Source organism: Bos grunniens, chromosome 14 (assembly GCF_055505025.1).
Source record: "Bos grunniens cultivar Pamir isolate PY7600 chromosome 14, Bosgru_T2T1.0, whole genome shotgun sequence".
NCBI classification, from domain to species: domain Eukaryota; kingdom Metazoa; phylum Chordata; class Mammalia; order Artiodactyla; family Bovidae; genus Bos; species Bos grunniens.
In genome coordinates this window covers 46,451,320-46,478,988 of record NC_141178.1, presented here as the reverse complement: position 1 = coordinate 46,478,988, position 27,669 = coordinate 46,451,320, and the positions used below count along the sequence as shown (strand labels likewise).

Below are 27,669 nucleotides of genomic sequence, written 5' to 3'. Positions count from 1 at the left end.
ATGCTTCTCAACTTCTGAAGACAGCTCTTTTAGTTATTAATGCACATCCTTCCAGAATTTATGCATGCACACACACACACACATTTACATTTGTATTTGTGTATTTTTTCCTTCAGTAGGGTTTATATCATTCCTAAAGTCTCTTTTAAACTTGATTTTGTTTTGCCTTGATTTTACTCCCATGTCATAAACATATTTCCATTTAAATTCTCTAATAAATTTAAATCAAATTCTAATTATTTAGTCTCCAAAAACTTGTAAATTCTTACCTTTCTGCTTTTAACATTTTAAAATATGTTCATTCTTCAGCCTTTATTCTTATCTATACAGACTCTTTCTGTAAGTCAACTTGCCAATGAAAATTTCAGTTTGATAGGTTAAAATGTAGTCAGTAATGATGTTATTCAGATTAAATATTTTTCAAATACCGTATTCAACAAAAAATACCAAAAACCTACTTTTCTTGATATTGTGTTATATACATAAATATTCCAATATCACCAGCACAGATTTATGAGGCAATGCATTCTTCATCTAAATTGATCTAATGATAGCACATAAGAGTATTTCAGGTTAAACTTAAATTGAAGTGGTTTTTTTCACCAAGTGTTATGAGAAAAGCAGTCTGACATTTTAAACAGATATTTCTCCTTTTTACTTTTAATACAATTTCATCAAATCTTATGATAAATGTGAGAAATTGAAATACAAGCAATAGGAACATTTTCATAAATATCAATAAAGGTTAAAATAAGATAGTTTACGGAAGTAGTCCCCAACCTTTTTTAGCACCAAGAATCAGTTTTGTGGAAGACAATTTTTCCACACACGAAGAGTGAAGGATGGGATGAGGGGGTCTAGGAGGGATGGTGTGGGGATGATTCAAGCAAATTATACTTATTGTGTACTTTATTTCTATTATTATTACATCAGCTCTGCCTCAGATCATCAGGCATTAGATCCCTGGAGGCTGGGGACCCCTGACTTAAGGAGTAATGTGAAAACATGTCTGACTTTTCAGCTAGATCCTTTTCATCTTTTTTTTTTTTTTTGGAGAGTAACTACAAAAATACAAAATGATACACACTAAGGCAGTGAAATCACATGGTGATGATCAACACAAGAGGTTTTGCAGCCATCTAGAATTCAAGCTATGCATATTGAGGAGTCAGCTATTTTTAAAAAATTTGTATACTGAGTTGTTCTCTGTAATTCATTTGAACTACAAGTAATTTTGTATGTGGAATTAGATTTTATTTCCAAAGTTTGTTTTCCCATGTCATTGCATAGTTACAGATAAGACTTGAGCATGATGGGTAATAATTACTTCTAGCATCCTGCTAAGTTACTTCAGTCCTGTCCAGCTCTTTGTGACCCAATGGACTGTAGTCCACTAGGCTCTTCTCTCATTAGGGATTCTCCAGGCAAGAATTCTGAAGTGGGTTACCATGCCCTACTCCAGGGGATCTTTCCGACCCAGGGATGGACCCCAGTCTCTTTCCTCTAATCTGCATTGTAAGCAGATTCTTTATCACTAGCACCACATGGGAAGCGTACTACTTCTCATTAATGGGGATAGCAGCAGTGTGTTTCACCCAGTAGATAATTTGTTCTCTTGATCAGTGACAGCTTAGTAGGAAAATGGATTCAGATTTCTGAACCCTAATGGAAACTTAAGGGAAAAAAAAATTTTTTTTTTTTTTTTTACAAACACTTGCCAAATAATTAAATTCTCATTGAAGGTGATCAGTGGTATTAATGTGGGGCTAGTAAGGTAAGGGGATTTTCATCATCTATAAAATTTATGAAAGATCACACCACTTATATTTAGGCACATCCTCAAACTGAATCAAGCAGTGTTGCTGGGCAAAAGATTTTGCATATTTCACTCATTTAACAATTACTGAGTTCCTGAGAAAAATTGAAAAATAAATATTTGTTGGATGAATAGGTATCTCTTATATGTGTGGCTTTGGGTTATACATAAAGAATGCAAACAAAGTGATATGGACTCTACCCTGAATAAACATTTAAAATGGTAAGACTTGTATACAGGAAACACATATACTCTGTAAGAAGCAGAAGGTGCTATTTCTTTAAAGAGATAAGGCTATCTCATGTATGCATGCTATGTCGTTTCAGTCATGTCGGACTCTTTGCAACCCCATGTACTGTAGCCCGCTAGGCTCCTCTGTCCATGGGATTCTCCAAGCAAAGATACTGGGGTGGGTTGCCATTTCCTCCTCCAGGGGATCTTCCCAACCCACGAACAGAACCCACCTCTCTTAGGTCTCCTACATTGGCAGGTAGGTTCTTACCACTAGCACCACCTGGGAAGCCCTAGGGCTATGTCCCTCATAAGGAAGGGATCACAGAGGAGGCAGAGTTTGACTTGGGCTTTGAAATGCTGCAATGATTTGGACTTGAGACTGGGAGAGAACATCCCAGGAGGAACTCTGGTGTGAAATGGCACATAAGTGTGCAGACACTGATTGGTAGGAAATGCAGAAGCCAGGGAACATTTGTGACCAGAGAAATGATATGGTCAGGGTTGTGGTTGGGGCAGAGTAATCTGTAGGAAGTGTGTATAGGAGACTGGAAAGATTGGAGGTATGGGAATGGACATCCTTCAGGTCCCTGGAAATGTGGGGCTGAAGCTTGGGAATAGGTCAGGGCTGAGAATAAAGGTCTGGGGATCTCCTCTTCCTAGGGTTCCTACTTGAGAAACCCTGAGAACAGTAGTGGGCCAGGATAGGTCCTGGGCTTAGGGTGATGGCATGCAGAAGGCCAATTTATATAATAAACATCCTGCCCAACATCTGGCATGTCGAAAAAAGCACCTAAGGTAAGGCCCGTGGACATGTGGGAAGTCAAAGAGTAGAGAATGATAGATGATGGAGCATTACAGTGTATATGAAGGCTAAGAGAGAAGCAAGGATTAAGTGAGCTGCCTTTAAACCTGGGTACATTTGGACCTTTAAAAAATTTTTTTTTAATTAAAGGATAATTGTTTTACAGTATTGAATTGGTTTCTACCAAACATCAACACGGACCATCTTCAATAGTCGTCTTTCTTGGCCTAAAGAAACTCAGGAGTCCCAACTCTAAATACACTGTCACGGCCTGCATTCTTGGTAAAGGGGTGTTTCAAGCTACTTTGTTTTGTGAAAGCCTCTGTAACTAAGGAGGCTGTCTCTACCCCGTGCTTGTTGAGGGTCCCATGGGTCGGGAACCCAGAGAGCCCAGTGAAGTTGTTACTCAAGTTATCCCGTCTTTACCTCGACACGAAGACAGGGAAAGTTCTGGGTGTCCATCTGGCTGCCTCTCCAAGGAGGAACTTGGCACAGTTCTCTTGACGGCAGGGAGAGCGGGCAAGAGAAAGCAAGTCAGGGTATGAATAGCGCCCCTGTGGGTAGTCAGAGTTACGGCTCCCACCCACCAGGCTTTTCCCTCAAACCTGGGAAAGCGGGGATTATGGAGCTGGCGACGGCCCCCAAATAGAGCTGGAGGAGCTCTGAGGAAAGTCGGATCCTCTCTGCGCTCCTCGTTACCCGCGCGCTCCTTCCCTGGGGATACTCCGGGTCATCACTCAGGACCTGGCTCTCCTCTCCCCAGTCCCCCGGGGTCGAGCAGCGGGCCAGGGTCAGGGGTGTGTGGGGAGGGCCGGGGGATAACTCCGCGGCCGAAAACAGAGGGGTCCAGGGAATCCCGCGAAGCCTCTAAGCGCATCCTGGCCGGGGCGCCCCGGGCTTTCCCCGCCGCCCCGTGCGCGGCGCCCGCGGGGCCGCGGACCCTCCGGCTCAGTGGAGCCGGAGCCGCCGAGGGAAGCAGGTGGGTGTGGAGCCCGCCCGGGGCAGCCGGGAGCGGCGGGCGCGCGAGGGGTGTGGGAGGCGCCCGCCGAGGTGTGGGCGGTGCCCTCCCGCCGGCGCCCCGGGGCCGCGCCCTGAACACCCCTGCGCTGTCCCTGCTCGAGCGCACCGCTCCCGCGCCGCCTGGCCAAGCCCGGGCGTCCCCGGCGGTACCCCGCCAACCGCACCGAACCACCCGGGCGCGCCGCCAACCTCGAGAGCTGCGGGCGCCCAGGAAGAGGAGGAGAAGGCGGCGGCGGCGGCGGCCGCCGCTCCAGTCCGCGGGCGCGCGGAGCGCGGGAGGAGGCGGAGCGCGAGGCGGGGTGGCCGCGGGCGGGTGTGCGCGCCCGAGCCGGCGCCCCCGAGCGCCCCGCCTCGCCTCCCGCGCCCAGCCTCTCCCCGGCTCCGCCACAGACACACACCCACCAAGCACCCACCGCCCTGCGCCCCCGCCGGCCGCCGCGCCGCGGGCAGCCCGAGCGAGCGACAACTCCCCCGGCTGGAGCCGCTCGCCTTCCCGGCTCCTTCCGCGCGGCGAGCTGAGCCCGGCTCGATTTTTTTTTCCTTTTCTATCCCAGCCCTCTCTGGTCTGGGCGCCGCCGGCGGCGGCAGGGGAATGGGGACCCGCGATGGGGAAGGGGGTGAAGATCTCTGAAGATTATTGTTCTTTTTAAGGATGCCTTAGCTTCCTTCCTCCCGCCGCCTCTCCGTTGAGCCTTCCTACTAGAGATCGTGAACCAGAGTCAGGCATGTAAAGAGAGGGTGGAAAAAAAAAAAAAAAGGCAAGAGCTCCAGCCAGCCGGGGAGACCCTCCTCTCCTTGGAGGGGAGGGGGATTTCCAGCGACAGATCATTGGCGAAGGGGACCGTCGCGGGGAGAGGAGCCCCGGAGGGAGCGGGGAATCCCACAGCTCTTTGTGGAGCCCGAGCCGCCTGCCGAGCGGGGTCGGTGGGAGCTAGGTAAGTGGAGGGGGCATTACTGAGCCCCAAGGGGTCTTCCTTTAAGAATGAATCATTGCGGGCAGTCTAGCTAGAATTGAGTTGCTAAAGGAATTGGAAACTGCCATATGGCACCGAGTGGACTTACACACAAAGCTGTCTTAGCCCTAGAGGGTTATTAAATGCAAGGCTCCATCCCCGTGGGGAAGGCGCTCAAGTGTTAGCCCCCGAAAAGCTTCCCAGCTGGCTGCCTGGGAAGGGATGGGAGATGTTATTTCTAGGCGATGAGCTCTCCTTGCCTTCTGTTCGTTTGTTGATAAATGCCACACTCACATGCACACACTTGTGGGACCGGATTCGGGGAGTGTGATGTCTCTGATGTATGAACAGTCCTCAGAACACAGGGACGTGCATACATTCTGTTCTCCGAGCGACGCAAGGTCTCCGTTCTGTAGCTCACGGTTTCTGAGAGACAGAATGAGTCTCTAAGGAAAGAGCTTCATGGCTGTTTCCAACACACTCTGCTAGGGAACTCGGGAATACAGCTGCCCTGCATGGCACCAAAAGACACTTGACCATTTGTCTCATCCTTTGCTTCCAGTGCTTAATGACCATTTTCAAAATAGTATGCTGCCATCCATTTTCTCGAATTATGAGCATTTTTGTGTATTCATTCATAAAAATTGGCAGTGTGCAGTATGCAAAGACATGCCATGTAGGGATCATTTATAACTGCACAAGTGTTATAATAATAGATTACACTGAAAAATTTAGCATACACAGAGAGACCTTGGGTTCATTTCATGCAGGTTCCGCATCCCTTCGAGTCAAGTTATGCAATAATGTCAATATTTTAAATAGCATTTCACATTTCTGTGTTTGCATTGATGGGGTTTGGAATTTTGAGGGGGATCTGATATTTTAAAGCTCAGCTCAGAGGGAAAACCAGGATTTATTGTTGTTTTTAAATGTGTAGTATTGTGTGGGACAGAGGTCTCTTGGTTTATTTATCAAAAAGCATCAATTGAGATAATCACATTTCATAGAACAAGAGAAAGAGAAATTCTAGTCAAAAATCTAAAGTCTGTCAGTATTGAATAATTTACAGGAAAGGTTTTGAAAAAGTGTAATAGTTAAAAATTTATGTAGGTATAGAATGAAGTTTTACTTTATTTCACTCTTTAGAGGGGTGTGTGTGTCAGTAAATATAAAGTTGTACAAAGCTTACTTGTCATATGTGAACAAGCTCTACAGACATCTAGACTAGAGAGTTCTTGGTTCTTAAATTAATCAGAACTTAGTTCAGTAATTTGGTATGTCTATGCATTTGGTGTGTCTATTCATTTAATTGCTACCAGAGGTGGTGTTCTTAATGTAAGGCATAAATACGTGATTACTTGTGTGGCTGCATAGGGTTTCTGAAGACACGGTGTATCAACACCTTTTCCCCCAATGAATGAAAAGTAACCTCATCACCTAAAAGATTGATCAAGCCTCCACCACGTAAACATTCTACTCCCCTCCCTCATGCTGTCAGGTTCAGACCAATTGTTTATCACAAATACAGTTGTGTCTAATGCACTCCTTTTTCTTTTCTGGCACAACTCAGACTCTTGGAGAAAGGAGTGAATCTCTTGGCAGCTCTCTTTGTGTTCTTCCTCCTTTTAACCTTCACCTTGCCCTCTCCATGTTAGTGTTCCCCAACCTCCCTCATACACAGATACACACACCACTTCAGAGAACAACTCCATTGCCTGCCCCTTTGACAATTCTAGTGTTTCTTTTCTTTTTCTCCTGTGTTTTTCTAAATAGAATCAATCCATGCATCTGTTGAAACTATTTTCAGTCTCACTTGTCTTCAAATCCCACAGTTGAGTTTTCCAGGCATACATGTTTGCTGAATATTCGGATGAGATTAGTGAAAATTACTACTTTGGCTGGTCTTCTCTGTTTGGCTTTTAAGTTTTCCTTGCTGATGCCTTGGAGCAGCTGTGAACATGAACTTGTCCTTGTCATTTCCAGTATGGTAACGAAAGTAAGTCTGTCTGCTAGAGAAATAAAATGAAAAGATAGGCAGGCTTTCAGTTACAGTGTTGGCAACTTTAAGAGCATATCATATCCGTCCAGGTTTCTTACATATCTGCCTGTGTATCTGTGGAAAATAGTCTTTAAGCGTTGAAAATTTTTTTCTTGAATTTATATCCGGCATTTTGGAATGGTGTTCAAAGAGACCAGTGTATGTGTGTGTATATATATGCATATATGTGTATATATATATGCATATATGTGTATATATATATATATATATACACATACACTTCTTAGGAATTAGTCTCTCTAAGAGATAGACAATTTCAAGGAACTGATTACTTCCTTATAATTTATCAAGCAAAAATGCATTGGATCAGAATGGAATTATCTTGTAGATTTCCAGTTTTTATCAGTACTTTGTTTACTTTTGTAATATGTATATGTATGTGTGTATATATATGTGTGTATATATATTTGTGTGTGTATGTATCATAAAAGTTGATAGGGCATCTCCTCATGAACATTTTAAGATAAATATATAAAGATAAGACTTTACATTTACTTCAGAATGTAATATTATTTGAGATTTGCCTATATTTGTCAAGTGGATTTTACATAAAATTCTGATGCTTATTATTTTCATAAGGGCTTCAGAGGTGTGGGGAGTGTACATGCATTATATGTGATATTTTTTAAGTTCAAAGAATTTTTTGAGGTAAGAGTTCGTGGCCTCATTACTCCTGAAGTGATATATTTTATAAAGCAGCACAGCCTTAAAATGTTTAGTCATATACTACAAGTATCTTTGTACTTGGAATCTGTAGCCCATTCTGTCTGGTTCTTTGCTTGTTTCCTCCTTAAGATTCTAATATATATATTTCCACTAACTCTTCATCAAAAATCCAGGTTGTCTGGCAAAAGGTCAAGAGTGTAAAACTCAGGGCTCCTTGGCTTGTGTAAGCCGAATCCTACTGTGTTATCTTTAAGGGGAAATTTCCTGTTCCTGTCGGTATAAATGTACCAATTTATGCTGTCTGACTTAATGCCATGTATCCAGTCACTAACTCATTCATTAATTTATTTAATATTCGTTAGGTATGCATGTATTAGGTCTTCCCTGGTGGCTCAATCAGTAAAGAGTCTGCCTGCAATGTGGGAGATTTGGGTTCAATCCCTGGGTCAGGAAGATCCCCTGGAGAAGGAAATGGCAACCCACTCCAGTATTCTTGCCTGGAGAATTCCATGGACAGAGGAGCCTGGTGGGCTACAGTTCATGCGGTCACAAAGAGTTGGACTTGACTGAGTGACTAACACTTTCAGGTATGTATAAGGAGATTACAATATAATAAACGCAAAAGAGATAGAAGACAGAGTCCCTTCTCCTCAAGGATTTTTTGTAGTACAGACAGTAAAACTTGAATAAAAAATTGAAGAATTGTAGGTAGAATTCAAAATCAGGGATCTGTTTCATACAGAGATACATTTCACGATTTCACACTTAATAAGTTAATTAAGGCAGATTTAGGAAGAGGATCATGAAAATTTGTTTCAGTCTATGCATTGGGGAATTACTGAAAATAGTAATATTATAATAATAACTTTTATTAAAAATTTAAAATAGAAATTAAAGCATTATTTTATATAAATATATTAAAATTTTAATATATTTAATATATATAAATATTTAAATAAAATATAAATAACATTTATATTATTTTATTTACATCAATAAAAGTATTTTATTTTCATTATTATCTTTATAACACACAGTTGAGCCAAACACTTTTAAGTGTTTTATAAATACTAAATATTTTAATTCTCACAACCACCCTATGAGCCAGCTATCACTAATATGCTTTATTATATAGACAAAAAGTTAAATTACAGAGACTTTTCTGATTTAAAGTCACATAGGAAGTCAATGATACAGTCAAGCTTGAACCCAAGCATTCTGGCTTCACTTAACCACTATGATATTACTTATTAAGAAGTGTGATCACTGGCAGAATGAGGAAAGATGTTTGCAGGCCCTAGATTTATTTGGAGCTGCTGCTGCTGCTGCTGCTGCTGCTGAGTTGCTTCAGTTGTGTCCGACTCTGTGCGACCCCATAAATGGCAGCCCACCAGGCTCCCCCGTCCCTGGGATTCTCCAGGCAAGAATACTGGAGTGGGTTGCCATTTCCTCCTCCAATGCATGAAAGTGAAAAGTGAAAGTGAAGTCGTTCAGTCGTTCAGAACTCTTAGCGACCCCATGGACTGCAGCCTGCCAGGCTCCTCCATCCATGGGATTTTCCAGGCAAGAGTACTGCAGTGGGGTGCCATTGCCTTCTCCGTATTATGGAGCTATATGCTCCCATTAAAGGATACTGTAGTTATTATGACACAGGATGCTTGGAAAAGACTAAAGGTAGGGACTTCATTTTAAATAGGAAAAAAATCCAAAACTCTCATTATGAATTTGAAATAAGAAGGTAATTTAGAGGCTGATTTTAAAAAGATGAGTAGAATTTTCTCAGAATTAATGCTTAAACATTAGGAAGTACTGCCCTTATAGTGACCATAGAGACTAACGCTGGCTGAGACAGTTAATCTGACTGTTCAATTTCTACTGATAGTTTATTTTTAGTTTTAGGTTTTTTTAAGTGAATTATTTTGAGTATAGTATTGTAAATATTTTTAGTTTATTTTTTATAATTATATATTCATATATTGAAAAGAAATTGTTAGTTTTGAATACAATTTTCTATGTCCCCACTTTTTCTTCCATAAAATGTTCCCTCAATATATTGATAGAAACTGGAATATAGTCACTTGATAGATTTGCTTTCTACTATATTGTCTAGAGTGCATTTATTTTATTAAGTGATAAATAACTGTAATAAAACCAGGAAAGCACAAATCAAATCATAAATTAATGAGATTTTCATCAAGAAAAGTTTTTATAACATTTAAATCTCTTTCTAAATATCCACTGTGTCTTTTTATGTGAAAAATACCATCTGGATTAAATTTGGAAGATAAAATGGCTAAATATTGCCTGCAGGATGCCATACAATCAAATATTTAGATACATCGTCATGACTGAATGGCATTTTTATTTTTCTCATAGATGTTAGGTCTCATAGACCCACCCAGCCCCACTGAATAGATAACTCTAACCTACAATTGGCTTGGAGCTTAAAAGTTGGTCTTAAAAGTTTGGGTTTTTTTGGAACTTGTAATACATTGATAGAAACACTACTTTAGATGATGCTTTGGTTTCCAGACCAATCTACAAATACCATTTAATCAATAATATACCTGAAGTATAGTACTGTTAGTACTAAAAACACAGCCATTATATATAGGGATATTCCCAGGGAATAATTAAATTTAAATATTATTTATTGACTGCTGCTTCTGTGCAGGGTTCTTTTAGGATACAGAGTAAAACAGTACTGACTGGACCCACAAAGAGGAGAGAAAATTGTATGTAACTGACTTCAACATTAGGCAGAATGAGGAACGCTTGATACTATTGGTATAGGCAAAATGTTGAATAATTGATTCAGAGTTCTATGCAGAGAGCCAAGGACTGCATACTTCTCAATATTTTCATTTGTTATTTCATCTTTAAGGTGTCTAGTGAGCCCCTTCTCTGTGTCAAGCCCTAAGTTAGGTGTTGGGGACATAAATATGAGTAAAAGACATCAAACATTCACAGCCTACACATGTAGACGTATAAGTCATAACAAAATGTCATAAAAGCTATTGGTGGAGCAGAATGGCAGTTCAGTTGAGTAGCTGCCTGACAGGAGCATCCCCAGAGTAAAAAAAAAAAAAAAAAAAAATATATATATATATATATATATATATACATACACATGATTTCTTTGAATTCATAGATGTATGTGATCATGATTCTCTACTCCATCAGACCCAATGTCCCCTTTATATCAAGTGATATTTGGTAATGCCCCTTTTACTTTCCTGGAATGATATTTACAGATCGTATAACCTACCTACACATGTTTAACGTCTTAAAAATCAATATAAATTTCTATCTGTAATAGAAAAAATAAAAGGAAAGCAGCTTATGCAAATTTCAAGTCTATCAATATGTATATGCTTAGGTATACTGCACTAAAAGGTGTCATAAAGCAGTCAGATGCTTGCTACTTACAAGTGCATGAATTTGGATTTCAGAGAAAATATCCAACTGAATATTAGTGACACTTTTGGAAATTCGGCATTTTGAGATAAAAATGAAGTAAATATCTTCATTGAGTGTGACAGCTATCATTGCAAACAGATGTGGGTGTCCTGTATCAGTGAATCAGTTGATATGAGCAGCATTATAGTGGATGATGTGACTTTTCAAAATGGTGAGCAGATCCTGGTAAAGTTCTAAATGTGGTAGTTACATCATTAAAACATTCCTATGGAAAAATATTTTGTATTCAGCAAGGTTAAGATCTAGTCAAATAATAATAAGCAAGTTTTTCATTTATGTAAATGTCTGATGAAAATGTAAAATAATGGAGAACACCGAATTTCTACCCACACTGAATTTCTTGCATTCCTGGGCCTTGTCATCCAACTACTTAACAGTTTGGAAGAGTTGTCCCAAAAGATTGTATTAATCCCATTTAGCAACACTGATGATAACTATATTCTCCCATTGACAGGAGCCACTCCAATTCTAATGCACAGTTAAGCTATTTTGAAAAATCAGACTTCACTAAGTTTTTAGTAAGAAGTTAAGTTTGGAGGACTACATAATAAACAAAATAAACAGAAAAAATTCAACCCTGTGTATTTCTAGGCTCTAGAAACAAGCTAATAGTAGCCACAATACGTGAGGCTGACTAATCTGATCATAACTATGAGAGTTTCATTTTTTACATGGGAGTGTCAGACAAGACTTAAGAGTTGACATGACATCTAAGCTAATTTTTAAGAGATGAGTAAGCACTCTCCGGGCTCAAAAGAGGCAGATGGACAACACTTTAGGGAGAGGTAATAGCCTAGAATGAACTTTATGGCCAAGCCAATACTTTCTTAGCCCATTTCTTACTGGTATAAGTTTGGATGTTTTGAGGTTGTTTTATTGTCACTAGGAACTAGCCTCCTAATTTCTTTGACAATACAATTCCCTCAAAGTCTTCATAGCTTTCATATCTATTTGCTGTCAGTTACACCACTAACTACCACGTAAGTTCTTTCCTATTTATAATTCTTGAACTTGCCTCATTTCTTTGCTCATGTCTCAACCCCACTTTGTCTCACGTGGTTATTTTAGGGTCATCTAAAGCAACAGGCTTGGGTCCTTATGTGTGTGTTAGTCACTCAGTCGTGTTTGCTCTGCAACCCCATGGACTGTAGCTTGCCAGGCTTCACTGTCCATGGAATTCTCCAGGCAAGAATACTGGAGTGGGTTGCAATTTCCTCCTCCAGGGGATCTTCCCATCCAGGGATCGAACCCTGGTCTCCTGCATTGCAGGCAGATTCTTTACTCTCTGAGTCACCAAGGAAACCTGTGGGTGCTTAGGTAACTTCATTAATCAGATCTTTGCTGCAAGGCTGATTCTCTTTGTCTAACTGGGAAGTGTTAACGGACATGTGTTATTCAAAGCCTTTTTCAGTGTCATTCTTCACCATTAGAGTCCCTGAAGCAGTGAATTGTTTCAGCTTTGTAGTCTTATACTTCTGAAATTTGGTTATTTGCCCTTATTTCTGTTCTCAAACTAGCCAATTCTTTCATTAGCTCATCCATTATCTTGTAATACCTTGGTATAGACAGTGAAGAGCAACCATCACATACTAACTAGCATTCTGGCTCTTTCCAACCATATCCTCTACAGCTACAGTTCTGGCCTCTAAGTTAGTATAGTTTTGCCACGGCATAACAGGGTTCCAGGTCCTGGTCTCTGTTTCCTTGTCAATGGCCAATACTACATAATCAGATTTTTGTTATGCAGCACCCACTTCAAGGTGTCCATTTCACAATAATTTGTGATGATGCTAGCTCCTGTTATGAACCAAACTGTTAGTGGCTAAACATAATGTGTGTTTATTTCTCACCTGCATAACAGTCAAATGGAGAGAGAGTGAAAATGAGCATGCATTGAAAAGACATCAACTTCTTAGATAGCCTGGCTCAACTGTGACAACCATAACACTTCTTGTATTCCACTGATGACAACCAGTCACATGCATGGCCCACCTAGATGCAGGGGACTGGGAACTATTATCCCTGACTTAATAGGAATGTCGTAGTAACAACTCATTCTTACAAAATTGAAACCCAAGCTTAGGTAGACAGCTGTTCCCTACTGTTGTCTTCTTCCTCCAGAATAAATTAGGGGAATAAAGCGTTTAAATTACATTCAGTCACTAGTTAATCCATGCTATGGATGGCATCTCCCCCATCTACTCCTGTCCTGTCTTTGGCTCTTGACCCTGACTTCCAGAACTACCACAAGTTTTCCTTCATTCTCTAAAGCAGGGGTCCCCAACCTCTGGAATCTAATGCCTGGTGATCTGAGGTGGAACTGATATAATAATAATAGAAATAAAGTGTAAAATAAATGTAATATACTTGAATCTTTCCAAAATCGTCCCTCTCTGCTCCATGTAAAAATCGTCTTCCATGAAACCGGTTCCTGGTGCTGAAAGGTTGAGGACCACTGCTCTAAAACATTGTTAATATAAGGGTCTTGTAGATAACAGACTCTGGCTGAGTGCTTTGGGATCAGATCAGATCAGTTGCTCAGTCGTGTCCGACTCTTTGCGACCCCATGAATCGCAGCAGCCAGACCTCCCTGTCCATCACCAACTCCCAGAGTTCACTGAGACTCACGTCCATCGAGTCAATGATGCCATCCAGCCATCTCATCCTCTGTCGTCCCCTTCTCCTCCTGCCCCCAATCCCTCCCAGCATCAGAGTCTTTTCCAATGAGACAGCTCTTCGCATGAGGTGGCCAAAGTACTGGAGTTTCAGCCTTAGCATCATTCCCTCCAAAGAAATCCCAGGGCTGATCTCCTTCAGAATGGACTGGTGGGATCTCCTTGCAGTCCAAGGGACTCTCAAGAGTCTTCTCCAACACCACAGTTCAAAAGCATCAATTCTTCGGCGCTCAGCCTTCTTCACAGTCCAACTTCTCACATCCATACATGACCACAGGAAAAACCATAGCCTTGACTAGACGAAACTTTGTTGGCAAAGTAATGTCTCTGCTTTTCAATATGCTATCTAGGTTGGTCAGTTTCCTTCCAAGGAGTAAGCGTCTTTTAATTTCATGGCTGCAGTCACCATCTGCAGTGATTTTGGAGCCCAGAAAAATAAAGTCTGACACTGTTTCCACTGTTTCCCCATCTATTTCCCATGAAGTGGTGGGACTCCCATGGGATGCCATGGTCTTCGTTTTCTGAATGTTGAGCTTTAAGCCAACTTTTTCACTCTCCACTTTCACTTTCATCAAGAGGCTTTTGAGTTCCTTTTCACTTTCTGCCATAAGGGTGGTGTCATCTGCATATCTGAGGTTATTGATATTTCTCCCGGCAATCTTGATTCCAGCTTCTGTTTCTTCCAGTCCAGCGTTTCTCATGATGTACTCTGCATAGAAGTTAAATAAACAGGGTGACAATATACAGCCTTGACGAACTCCTTTTCCTATTTGGAACCAGTCTGTTGTTCCATGTCCACTTCTAACTGTTGCTTCCTGACCTGCATACAAATTTCTCAAGAGGCAGATCAAGTGGTCTGGTATTCCCATCTCTTGAAGAATTTTCCACAGTTTATTGTGATCCACACAGTCAAAGGCTTTGGCATAGTCAATAAAGCCGAAATAGATGTTTTTCTGGAACTCTCTTGCTTTTTCCATGATCCAGTGGATGTTGGCAATTTGATCTCTGGTTCCTCTGCCTTTTCTAAAACCAGCTTGAACATCAGGAAGTTCACGGTTCACATATTGCTGAAGCCTGGCTTGGAGAATTTTGAGCATTACTTTACTAGCATGTGAGATGAGTGCAATTGTGTGGTAGTTTGAGCATTCTTTGGCATTGCCTTTCTTTGTGCTTTGGGATAAAGGATGGTAATTATACCATAGACAAAAAACTAATTCTAATCAAATGTTAAATGCCACTGCTCTTAGAAACATATTTACCATTTCTCATCATGGGGGTTTGCTCACTGGCCCAGATTTGTTTGGGGTCCACATACCAGCCATTTGCCAGGCCTTTCTCTTTCTCTAGACTCTTCTTCACATCTCTTTGTATAAAATTTTCCCTCTTCCATTCCAAAGTGCCATGTTTCCTTATGAACTATTTGGAAGGGAAAGGTGATGGGCAGAGGCAAGATTCCTGAAGGTGAAAGGGTGAGGATGGCATTTCTGAAGTGAGGAATGGCATGTAGGCTGTGGTTTTGCTGAACTAGGGGAGCTGGGCCATTCTGCCTCCATTATTACCCAGAGATACTTTGATTCTCTGATTCTAATCACTGGGTTTATTTTTTGCCGATTCCAGTACTTGATATTTGGTTCTTTTCCCACTCTCTCCTTTTTTTTTTTCCAGCAGTGAGCACTCAGTATGTCAGAATAAGAGGATCCTAAAAGGAGATCAACCAGGTCAGTAAACATGGCATCTAGAGAGAATGGAGACAGATGGCAGATTGTACCGGGTAGGCAGGAAGTTAGACTGATGGAGTACTGGGGGAATGGGGGAAGTCCTGACCACATAGAGGAGAGGTCTTCTGGGAACAGGGAAGATTTGGAGATTTAGACAGACAGGGGCAGGCAGGGCAGGCAGGATTAGAGTGACCCAGCCATAGGATCAAATGCTTTAAAGTTTAGGAAGAAGTCTGTCTGAAGTAGCTAGCAAGAGTTCAGACCAATTGAGACGTAGGTCTGTGTTAGGAAAACCACGTGATGGTCACGTAATCAACTCAGGGATTCAGACACAGTGGGGAGGACCATTTCCTGTACCATCATCAAATTACCAACATCTCTTTCTGAACTTCTACTAAAGCTTACTACCAGGACTCTTAGTGCCTCTTCTTATCCTTTCAATCCATTTGTTCTTTGGTTTTTTGATAAAAGGCAAATCTGATCATATCACTCATCCATCTAAAACCCTTAAATGATTTCCCGCTTTTCTTAGGGTAAAGCCCTAAATCTTTAACTTGGGGGCTACTATATTCCTCCTTCATTTTGAAAACATCACTAGTATAAAGTTGTTCATAACAGGCTCAGGTCAGTCTGCCCCTGCCTGCCACTGTCATCTCAGGCCCACACGCCCCTCCTTTGCTGCTATAATTTCTGGTTTTCTTTTCGTTCCCCTCAAGTGTCTGGGATTCCCTGCCCTGAGGCCTGCACAGGTAGTTATTCAGATGCTTTCTTCCAGTTTCTTAACTCTTCCTCTTGTCTCTCATATCTGGTCAGAAGTCACTTGTTCAAAGAAGTCTTCTTGGAGTCCCAGAATATAGCATGTTTCTTCAATCTTGTCTTTTCTAGCTGTTTTCTATTTTCCCTTAAAAAATCATACTTTTAGTTAAAAAACTTTTTTATCAGACTATATTTGCTTTATAGTGTTGTGTTAGTTTCTACTGTACAGAAAAATAAATCACCCATGTGTATACACATGTGTGAAAGTGTCAGTCATGCCTGATTCTTTGTGACCCTATGGACTATAACCAGTCAGGCTTCTGTTCATGGCAAGAATACTAGAGTGGGTAGCCATTCCATTCTCCAGGGGATCTTCACGACCCAGGGATTGAAGCCAGGTCTCCCGCATTGCAGGCATTTTCTTTACCATCTGAGCCACCAGGAAAATCCCCATGTACACATGTATCATCTCCCTTTTGGACTTCCTTCCCGTTCAGATCACCACAGTGCACTAAGTAGAGTTTCCTGTGCTATACAGTAGGTTCTTATTAGTTATCCATTTTTACATAGTATTGGGGCTTCCCAGGTGGCGCTAGTGGTAAAGAACCCGCCTGTCAATGCAGGAGACATAAGAGACTAGTGTTTGATCCCTGGATTGGGAAGAGCCCCTCGAGGAGGGCATGGTAACCCACTCCAGTATTCTTGCCTGGAGAATCCCATGGACAGAGGAGCCTGGCAGGCTATACAGTCCATAGGGTCGCAAAAGAGTCAGATATAACTGAAGATGTGTTAATCCCAATCTCACAGTTGCTTCCACCTTTCCTCCCCCTTGGTATCCATACATTTGTTCTCTATGTCTGTGTCTCTATTTCTGCTTTGTAAATAGGATCATCTGTACCATCTTTCTAGATTGCACATATATGCATTAATATACAATATTTTTCTCTTTCTGATTTACTTTACTCTGTGTGACAGTCTCTAGCTGTTTTCTCTGTTGTAGCGTTTACCCCAATTCTGCTGTTAAACTGTGGGTAATTACTTGTCAAATGTCATTTTCCTGTGTGAGAATATCACTCCCATAAAGACAGGGACCTTCTTTCTTCTTCACTACTTTATTGGTCATACCTCCGCACCTCCAGGTGCATAGCTGATGCTCATTGTTTATTTGTTGATCCAATGGTGGAGCCACAAATGGTGGATGGAACTGGGCCCTGAGTTAGGTTCTAGGTCACCAAACAGCACCGAGAGCACAGTTACTAAGAACTGCGGGCCGGGGTTGGGCAGAGCAGGACGGGAGCAAGTCTGCCTGGTGATGAACTGCCACCCATTGTTGTTCAGTTGCTAAGTTTCGTCCAACTTTTTGCAAGCCCATGAACTGCTGCATGGCAGGCCTCTCTGTCTCTCACTGTTTCCCAGAGTTTGCAGAAGTTAATGTCCATTGAATCGGTGATGCTATCCAGCCATCTCATCCCCTGCTGCCCTCTTCACTTTTTGCCTTCAATCATTCCCAGCATCAGGGTCTTTTCCAATAGTCGACAGTTTGCATCAGGTGGCCAAAATATTGGAGCTTCAGCTTCAGCGTTAGTTCTTCCAGTGAGTCCTCAGGATTGATTTCCTTTAGGATTGACTGGTTTGTTCTTGCTATTTTACACCCACATAATGTTCACATTCTTCTTGACAAGGGTCAGGTGGTCCTAGAAGCTGGGATAGAGGAGAGTTTGTAAACGGAGGTCCATGGTTTGCCACTGCTAAGGATGGAGACAGTTGGTGGAATGAGATCCAGACAAGGCAGAACATGGAACTTCCAATAGAATTTGTCTCTCACCCCTACTTCAGAACATACTTAGCCTCATAACTTTACAGAAGTCTGGCTAGACCAGTGTTCTCCAATAGAGTTTGATGTGATATATAGGAAAAATCCTATATTTGTGCTCACCAGTAGTAGCCACTAGCCACATAAGCTGTCAGACTCTTGAAATTGACTTGTAAGACTGAGAAATTAAGTTTTAAATTTAAATAGTCATCTATAGCTGCTGGTTACCGTATGAGTCAGTGCTAGTGCTGAGCTAGATTATTATTAGCATGAATTACTTTAGAGCCGGGGCTGGATCCCGGCTTAGGAAACCCCAAGCTTCAAAAGCAATGTGGTTTAAATTCTACAAATAATCCATATATAACCAGTGTTGGCCTCCAGTTAGCCATGTATTAACATGTCTGGAGTCCAGTGCCTGTTATGACACTGATGAAGTTCTTCCAGTACATTCTAGCAAAGGATCTCTTGTGTCTTGTTTCTATCCATAGGAATTGTTCTTATTGAAGGCATTTCTTTCTCTATGTGAACTGGACAAAATGGAAAATATTATAGAAAAGTAGAACGTTATCTTTGTAAGTACCAGTGTAATGTGACCTTAAATGCTTTCTCACACCAACATTTTCCAACTTGGATTTTTTTTTCTTTTTTTGTTCCCTTGCCTTTTCCCTCTCTCTCTTTCCTCTGTCCTTATTTCCTTTCTAACCTCTAAAATGACAGATGTGACACTGTGTCTTTTAGCAAGTTCCTTTACTCTCACATATTGATTTCTTTATTTTGTGCTTATTTACAAAATCTGTTTTATCAGTTCAGATCATTAACAAAGAGCAGTTCAGTTCATTAGCAAAAAAAAAAAAAAAGTATCTGAAATGGTGATAGCTCTTTACAGGCCAGTTGATACATTTTTGGAGTGTTAACAGATATAATAATTTCAGTATTTAATATGTAAAAAAATGTAAGGTGAACACTGAACTGTTTCTTTCTTTCTTTTTTTTTTTTTCTTCTTCACCGCTCTCACCTAGATAACATTATAGTCTTTCTTAATCCTTTGAGAGTTCTCATGGGACTGGATCTCTTGAATTCTTATCCTGTTTTTCACAAATGAAAAGCTTTCCAATAAGCTAATACCAGAAGGACCAAGTGGTGTTTAGAAGGAAAAAGTCTGAAACATAACAGTAAAGTAACGTTTGGAAAGAGATGATCCACTGTTAGCCCTTTTCCCTAGTCTGTATAGAACAAATGTGTCTAGGGGCTTTTGTGCTAAATGTCTCCAGTTCATAAAATCACAATTATTAATCAGACTCTCATTAAATATTAATTTACTTTGGAGATAAATGTCATTTTAAATTTGGAATCCTGGTCTTTTCTAAATCTAAGGAGAGCATTTTCATTAGGTTTTGTAGAAATGAGTGCACATAGAAAGCTTAGAAGCTATTAAAAAGCTACTTCTTAAACTTAACTTCTGGTTTTATTCAGGCCCAGCAAAATACTTGGTTTCCAGCATAATAAACCTAGTTTGTACTCATGTATATATTCAGCTGAAGTATAACATTGTACTGAGAGTTTTTGCCTTTATTTTTAATCCAGGGAGCCATTTTCTTGCAGGCATTTTATGGCATTTGGAACATAGTGCTTGGTATGTATTAGGTGTGCAGTAAATATTGTTGAATGAATGAATTAAATCATTCATCATATTCATTAATTCATTTAAGATCTTAAAGAGTTTTCTAAATTTCAAATGGTGGCTAAGGCTACCAGTCTTATAAATGAAGACTGTATTCTACAAAGCCTCATGAATTAAGACTTCTTCATCACTAGCTGGTGTTGCACACCTTTCTCTTCCTTACATCAGTATGTTCAAATCAGGTAGGAAGGCTTAATTAGGTTTAAGATAGTTAAGTTCATAATATTTTCTGAGTCTGTAAACAGGAGATACAAGAGACATGGGTTCAATCCCTGGGTTAGGAAGATCCTAGTAGGAAATGGCAACTCACTCCAGTATTCTTGCCTGGGAGATCCCATGGACTTAGGAACCTAATGGGCTACAGTCCTTGGTGTCTAAGGGTTGGATACAACTTAGTGACTAAACCACCAATAACAACCACATGCTAAAAGCACAAATCCAAAATTTCTGTAATTTCATTGTAGTAATCCAATGAGTTTTTTGAGAACAAGGGTACCTTTACACAATCTTGTACCCCCTGCATACAGTATATATCTTAATAGCCAAGGACACATTGTTTTGAAAGGAGGGGTATGAGAAAGGAATCATGGATCTAAATCAGTATGTATTACTTGAAGCAATGATCTCCTATTCTGACTGTTATTGGAATAGTAGAAATTACAGATTTATGTTGTAGTCAGGAATCATTAATAATTAGGTTCAACTCATCAGTATTTATACATTTAACTGGGTGTGAAATAGCTAGATGTCTCCTGCTTCACATTTTTTCTCTTCATCGTTCTAATTGTATATTTATTTCTGAAGCTCTAAGGTGTCAGGGTCCAGTGGAAAGAACATGGAATAAGAGACTTGGCCTCTAGTCTTGATGCTGAGTGGACCCTGGAAAGATCATTTAAACTTACCAATATTGGCCTTTCAAATATTGTGAATTTTATATTTTTAACATTTAAAAAATATTTTAAAGCATCCATCTTGACTGTGGATCTCAATACTGAGATGAATAGCATCACTTTTAAAGCCACCCACTAAAATTTATGTTGTTTTGTGAAAATTTATAACTGTGGAAATAATTGCCGTCCCAATCATATCCGCAAGGAAATTATTCCATTTAATATATTTTATACATCTAAGCTAATAGATAGACATAGTGTTACAGAAATTATCTGAGGTTCATTCTTTCCTTCTGTATTGTGCTAAAAATATTGCACAGTATTGGTCTCATATTTCTATATATTCATTGAATTGAGGCACTCAGAATCATGCCATTCAAGGAAAACCCCCAGAATCTTAGAAGATTAAGAGCATGGGCTTTGAGTTGAGACATTGCTGGGCTGGTATCCTGGAACAAACATTAGTGTTTAGGTCATCTTGAACAAGGTACATACATTTTGGAACCTCAGTTTCTTTATCTATAAATCAAAGATACTAATCTTCCCCACAAGGAGGATTGAGAATTAATGAGAATTCTCGTGAGAATTAAGTGGAATAGCACAGTGGCTGTGTGTAATAATCCCTCAATATGCGGTAGGTGATAAAAATGCTAATTATTAACCAAAGTCACAAAGCAAATGAGATCATAACTTTGGCTGTCCTTCAGCTACAACTCCAAGAACATCCCTACCTTCTAGGAAATAGTTTTTTCTTAGGGACATTTTGAACTTAAGCTGAAACAAAATTCAAATGGCAAATCTCAAACCCGTAGCAATAGCTGATTTTACACTGACATTCCCTTTAATTCAATGGTCAGAGGAGACTGGTCGGCTACAGTTCATAGGGTCGCAAAGAGTTCGACATGACTGAAGTGACTTATCATGCACTCCTGCCCTTTTATTATTATCCTGACTACCTGAGGCTTGCAAAGGTGAAAGAGAGTGTTTTAAATATCTCCATCTCTAAAACCTGTATAACTAGTTTTTTTCTTAAAGAAAAAAATAATAGAATAACATTAAAGAAAACCTGAAAAAGGTGAGGAAATTCATAATTTCACCATCCTTAACCACTCTACTCCTTTTAGTGAAAACAATGACTTTGCTTTATTTCTGAATATTTTCACTATTCGCTCAGGTTACACTCCCAGTTATACTGTTGCAGCCGTAATTTTTCTGACTTTTCCACACTGTTTTCCATATTATTTATTTCAAGACTGTTTCATCTGGTACAAGTCACATAGTCTCAGGGCTTCAGTCAGTCCATCTGCGGTCCCTAATTGTCACATGTGTGTTTTAGAAAATGTTGATGGAATACAATGAGCTCATTTTTTCTGCATCAGATGCTTTGATATTTTCTTATCAATTTGTGCTAAATTATATTATTAGCAGTAAATTTAACATCCTAAGATTCATAGATGCTAGTAGGTCAGCCCATCCATCTGGCTTACATTCTTACCATTAATTATTTATTATCCTTGTAGCTCCCTAGCATTTTCTACAACAGAGACACATGGTAGATTGAGAAAGGGGGCAGAGGCACAGGGAGGAATATTTATAAAGTGCCATACACAGATGGATGCTTAATAAATACTGTTTAATGGTCCTCACTGATGACAAAGGCGGATGGAAAACATTATTCATAAGGGATGCGGACGTGGATGTTTATAGTCCAATGAACCTCTTCCCTTTTTTATTTAATGCACAAGGGAGGGGGTAAATCAAGCATACAATTATTTGTGACACATTCTGATGTTTTAAATTGGATTCATTAATGAAGGGTACCATTGATTTGTTAGAAGCTGGTTTTTTTTTTTTTTTTTTTTAATGCTAGAATTGAGAACACAATATTTTGAATATGCACCATGAGGAAAAGAAGTAAGGGTATCAATGGATGTGGCCACACTGAGAATCCAAAGGTTAATTTGTGCAGTCGTCTGCTTTGAGTCTGAAGATGTGGCCACCTATACATTGTGATTTGAATACCTTGGGAAAGGTTTCTGCCTTTCACCTTAAGTTATTTTCCCAGCACAAATACTGGCCTGCTTGTATTTCCATTCCTATAGAGTCATTCCTTTGATTATTGTTATTTTTTAAATTTCGGTATGGCAAAAACCATCACAGTATCTCAATAATGAAGGGGACAACAGAGGATGAGATGGTTGGATGGCGTCACTGACTCAGTGGACATGAGTTTCAGTAATCTCCGGGAGTTGGTGATAGACAGGGAGGCCTTGTGTGCTGCAGTCCACGGGGTCACAAAGAGTTGGACACGACTGAGTGACTGAACTGAACTGAATTGTCCTCCAATTAAAATAAATTAGTTAAGAAATAAAAGTAAAAATTTTTTAAAAAGAAAAAAATATTTATTTTTAATTGAAGGACAATTGCTTTACAATACTGTGTTAGTTTCTGCCATACATCAACATGAATCAGTCATAGGTATGCATATGTTGCCTCCCTCTTGAACCTCCCTCCACATCCCATCCCACCCCACCCCTCACAGAGCCCTGGTTTGAGTTCCCTGAGTCATACAGCAAATTCCCACTGGCTATCTATTTTACAGATGAAGTGAATATATCTCTCCATTTGTCCCACTGTCTCCTTCCCCTACCCCCCCGTGTCCATAAATCTGTTTTCTGTCTGCATCTCCATGGATGCCCTGCAAATAGATTCGTCAGTACCATCTTTCTAGATTCCATATATAAGCATTAAAATATACTATTTATTTTTCTCTCTATGACTTACTTCAATCCTAGAGCCTATTATACACAGTGAAGTAAGTCCTTTGATTATTCTTTGTTGTCATTGATTAGTCACTAAGTCGTGTCTGAGTCTTATGTGACCCCATGGACTGTAGCCCACCAGGTCCCTCTGTCCATGAGACTTCCCAGGCAAGAGTATAGGAGTGGGTTGCCATTTCTAAGAGATCTTCCCGATCCAGGGATTGAACCCATGTCTCCTGCATTGAAGGCTGATTCTTTACCACTGAAGCCCTGATTAAGCTTTACCCACTGTTACAGGCTTCATTGACAATATGAAAGAGAAAAGTTCATCATTGAAGTGTATAAGCTCATCTTTTGAAGAAAAAATTTAGACTCACTAACTTACACACTTTATTTTCTTCATCCTTTTATTGGTTAACAATTCTGTTATAATGTCTTTTCTGGCTTGAATATTTTTCCTAGGAGTAAGTATAAGCTGAGAAATTGAAAATTCATCTTTGCCAAATTTTAAACTTAAAAAACTGACAAGTGAACTTTTTCTTGTTGGAATGTCCAGTTGGAATTCTTGAGGTTACTCAGAAATCTCACAGTACCATGAAATTTAAGGGATAGGAGGCACCTTGGCAATAAGAGGCAATCTTGTCCATTTCTCAGCAGAACTGATGGTCACCTGGGGTCTGCCTGGACATTAACAGGCCCAGGAGTGCCTTGAGGCAGCAAATTCCACTTTGGGGCAGCAGTAATTATTAGAGTCTTACTTGTTTTTTGCTTGTTCCCTACATAGTTCCAGAAAATCCATCCTTTATTTTGAGCCTAGACCTTATTAAAATAAGCAAATAAGGGCCAGGGGAACATCTAAACAAATTGTAAATCACCATAATTAACTGATATTGGATGATGTTAGCCAAAACATGTGGCCAGAAAAAGGATAGCAGTGCTTTGAAATTCATTATTCACTCACTCATTCACTCTTTAGGATAGTCCACAAACATTTGGTAAGCACTCACATCTCAAAGATACAGATATGGATGAGATGTTCATCACTTTTAAGAACTCACAGCCCCAAAAAGGTATTTTCACTTAAAGCTCACGTGAAACCTTCTCTTTTGCAGCTTTTCTTGGCTCTGTAGTTAATTGCTCCTGTATGTTTATAGCATGTTTATCTACCTCCACTAGGATGTAAACTCTGTGATGTCAGAGATTGTGCCTCAAGCAAAGTCTCATGAATATTTGCTGAATGAATGAACAAGAAAGAATTCTAAGTGGAATGAGAAAAGAGAAAATGAGAAAAGCATTGTAATAGATAGAACGAACTTCTAACCCATTATGGCAGAAGCAATGGATTCTCCCTGAACAAGTATTTCTTTTTTAAAATATTTAATTAATTAACTCGGCTGCGCCGGGTCTTGTTTGCAGCATGTGGGATCTATTAATAGTTCCCCGACCAGGCATCAAACTTCGGCCCCTTGCATTGGGAGCTTGGAATCTTAGCCACTGGACTTCCAGGGCAATCCAAAGATATTTATTCTTGACTTAATAAAGAGTGAGAGTTTATCAGATGGAGAATGTGGAAAAGAACATTTCATATGAGAAAGTCATATTGGATTTGGGAAGTGGCACATAATATGAAGTAGCTGGAAGAAGAAAAGGATTGTTAAATAAATGTTAAATAAAGCAGTCACTGACTTTTTCATTCACATAACATAGTATTCATTGTGTGTCTACTGAATGCCAGGCACCTGGGATACAGTGATGAATAAGATCAGACTTGATCCCTGCCCTCAAGAAACTTAGTCCAGTGGAGATGAGAGGATGGGTATAAATCAAATGATTGAAATACTCTTCCTGACAGATTTAAAACTTCTGTTGAGTGCTCCAGGTAAAGGTATATGCTTATATATAAGTTCTTAAAATTGAAGGATGACTGTATGGTCAAGGAAGTTGGGTGGATATGGGCTTCCCTGGTGGCTCAGATGGTAAAGAATCTGCCTGCAGTGTGCAATGTGGGAAACCTGGGTTCAGTCCCTGGGTTGGGAAGATCCTCTGGAGGAGGGCATGGCAACCCACTCCAGTATTCTTGCTTAGAGAATACTCATGGACAGAGGAGCCTGGTGGGCTACAATCCATGGGGTTGAAAAGAGTCAGACACGACTAAGTGACTAAGCACAGCACAGCAACTAAGATATGATTTTTGGGTTAAAATCTGAAAAGGAAGAGGGGGGAAAATAGATGTGCAAATTCCCTGGGGCAGAAGGCGAATGGCATGTGTAAAATATGGTACTGATGAACGTATTTGCAAGGCAGCAATGGAGACACAGATATAGAGAACAGATTTGTGGACACAATGAGGGAAGGAGAGGGTGGAATGAATTTAAATGTATATATTTCCTTATATAAAATTAGATAGCCAGTGGGAATTTGCTGTATGATGCAAGGAGCTCAAATCAGAGCTCTGTGACAACCTAGATGGGTGGGATGGGACAGGAGGTGGGAAGGAAGTTCAAGAGGAAGGGACATATGTATACCTATGGCTGATTCATGTTGATGTATGGAAGAAACAAACACAATATTGTAAAACAATTATTCCAATTAAAATAAATAAATCTATTTTAAAAATTGTAAAAAAAAAAAAAAAGAAAGAAATCAAAGAAAAATCAAATCAAAGAATAGAGAGTGACTTCCCTTGTGGTCTAGTGGTTAAAACTCCATGCTTCCATTGCAGGGGGTACAGGTTTGATCCCTGGCTAGGGAGCTAAGATCCTGCATGCCCTGAGGTGTGGCCAAAACAGAAAGCTAGAACATAGAGGGAGAGGGAAGAGGGTACTGAACTGCAGAGATAAGTAGAAGTCAGACCTTACAGTTTTGTATTGTTGTTTCTATCCTGAGACTGGCAAGCATGGACACATCTTCTAGTAGGGATGGTCCAGACCTGCCAGTGTTTGGGTCGCAGTGTTCAGAACCAACTGGAGGGGTCCAAAGTGAGTGGAAGGAAGTAGTTATCCTAAACATTGGCACTAGGGAAGCAGAACCAAGGAAAGAACAATTCTGTGAAATGCATCCATCTTCTGAAGACCACAGTCAAGTTGCCGGACTATAGTCATTACTCTTTAAAGAAATAAGCAATGTATAGGAGATAACACACTTCACTTTAGTATTGTTTGAATCCAGTATTTTGATATGGGGAGTAGACAAAGAAACAGAAACTGTTTAAAACTTCCACTAGAAGGTGAAAAGCAAAGAATGATGAGCTGGGGTGTAATGGAAAGAGACTTATGTAGTAAATCTTCGTAAGTCTGTAAATCTGGGTTCTGGTCCAAGTTTAGTCACTACCAGAGAGAGGTCAGCCAAGTCATGTGACTCATTGGATCTCAGTTTTAAAAGCTGTAAATAGGGAAATTGGACCAGGTCATCCCCAAGATCCCTTCTGCCAATGTACTGTGATTCCAATTTCCAAACATGGGGGTATCTAAAGCATAGGGTATATGTTTAAGTCATAGAGACTAGCCTAAAATCAGACTCAGTATTGGAGCTTTTAATAAAAGCTCCATTGCTTACCATGTATTTGTTGGGGAGAAGTAAGGGACCAGAATATAATTGAAAAGTGTATTTTTACTATGAGACAGAGCCCAATTGAGAAATATCCCTTGTGTAGAATCTTACTGCTGAACATTCCAGACCAAACATTGCATGATCTGAAATCTAATTTTATTGGAAGAAACCTAAAGAAAGGTGTTCAAATCCTATCAAGGCTTCATGAACATTTTAAAACTTGGTTTCATAGAGACTGAATCTAACTGATGCCACACACCAAGATGGAATATGAAATTGAAGTCCATCACCCAAATAGAAGGTTGTATCATCCACAGAGAACTCCAGGTAGTGAATGAAGGTTGTGATTACTTACACCAGAATATTACAGAGTGGCCCAGCCTCATTTCCCATTCCTTTCAGTGGTACCAATAGTTTCTCTGTTTGTTGCCTTTTTTACTTTTCTTATCAACTTTCATCTTTATTTATCCTCTGCACTCTACTGTAACTTTGGGAAGACTTCTGCAAAAGGAGACTTTTAAAAGAACATGTCTTAGACTCCCACATAAAGGGCACTTTTACTGTCATAATAGACAGTCTTCTACCAGCTGAATGGCTTAATGCTCAGATAAAAGCTTGAGCCTTTTCTGGTGGGTCATGAAATAGACTGAGCATTCCAAGCCACTACTATACCTTGTAGCTTATAGAAGGTCTAAGATGCATTATAACATTAGTGTTGTATTTTTCAGTGTAGAGAAGGATTTTTTATGAGCTATGTCTTATAAAAGGCCATTTTTCTAAAGGCAAAACTAGTGT

General features: G+C 40.1%; 1 protein-coding gene and 1 long non-coding RNA gene across 5 annotated transcripts in view; one reads left to right on the top strand and one right to left on the bottom strand.

Moving 5' to 3' along the window:
- LOC147359362 (uncharacterized) overlaps positions 1–4,163 on the bottom strand; it is a 47,622-nt gene extending 43,459 nt beyond the window's left edge. The window contains exons 1-2 of one of the 4 annotated variants that reach the window (XR_015140734.1): positions 4,062–4,163; positions 3,279–3,351 (exon numbers count right to left, since the gene is read on the bottom strand). This is a non-coding gene — a long non-coding RNA (uncharacterized LOC147359362). Of the gene's footprint in view, positions 1–3,278; positions 3,352–3,457; positions 3,838–4,061 lie in introns of those variants that run through there. The other 3 variants (XR_015140735.1, XR_015140737.1, XR_015140736.1) reach the window with 3 other exon arrangements.
- Positions 4,164–4,262: 99 nt separating this feature from the next.
- Positions 4,263–27,669, top strand: part of KCNB2 (potassium voltage-gated channel subfamily B member 2) — a 460,227-nt gene continuing 436,820 nt past the window's right edge. Inside the window, exon 1 of the mRNA XM_086336563.1 lies at positions 4,263–4,807. The gene's annotated coding sequence lies outside the window, so the exon portion shown is untranslated. The remainder of the gene's footprint in view (positions 4,808–27,669) is intronic.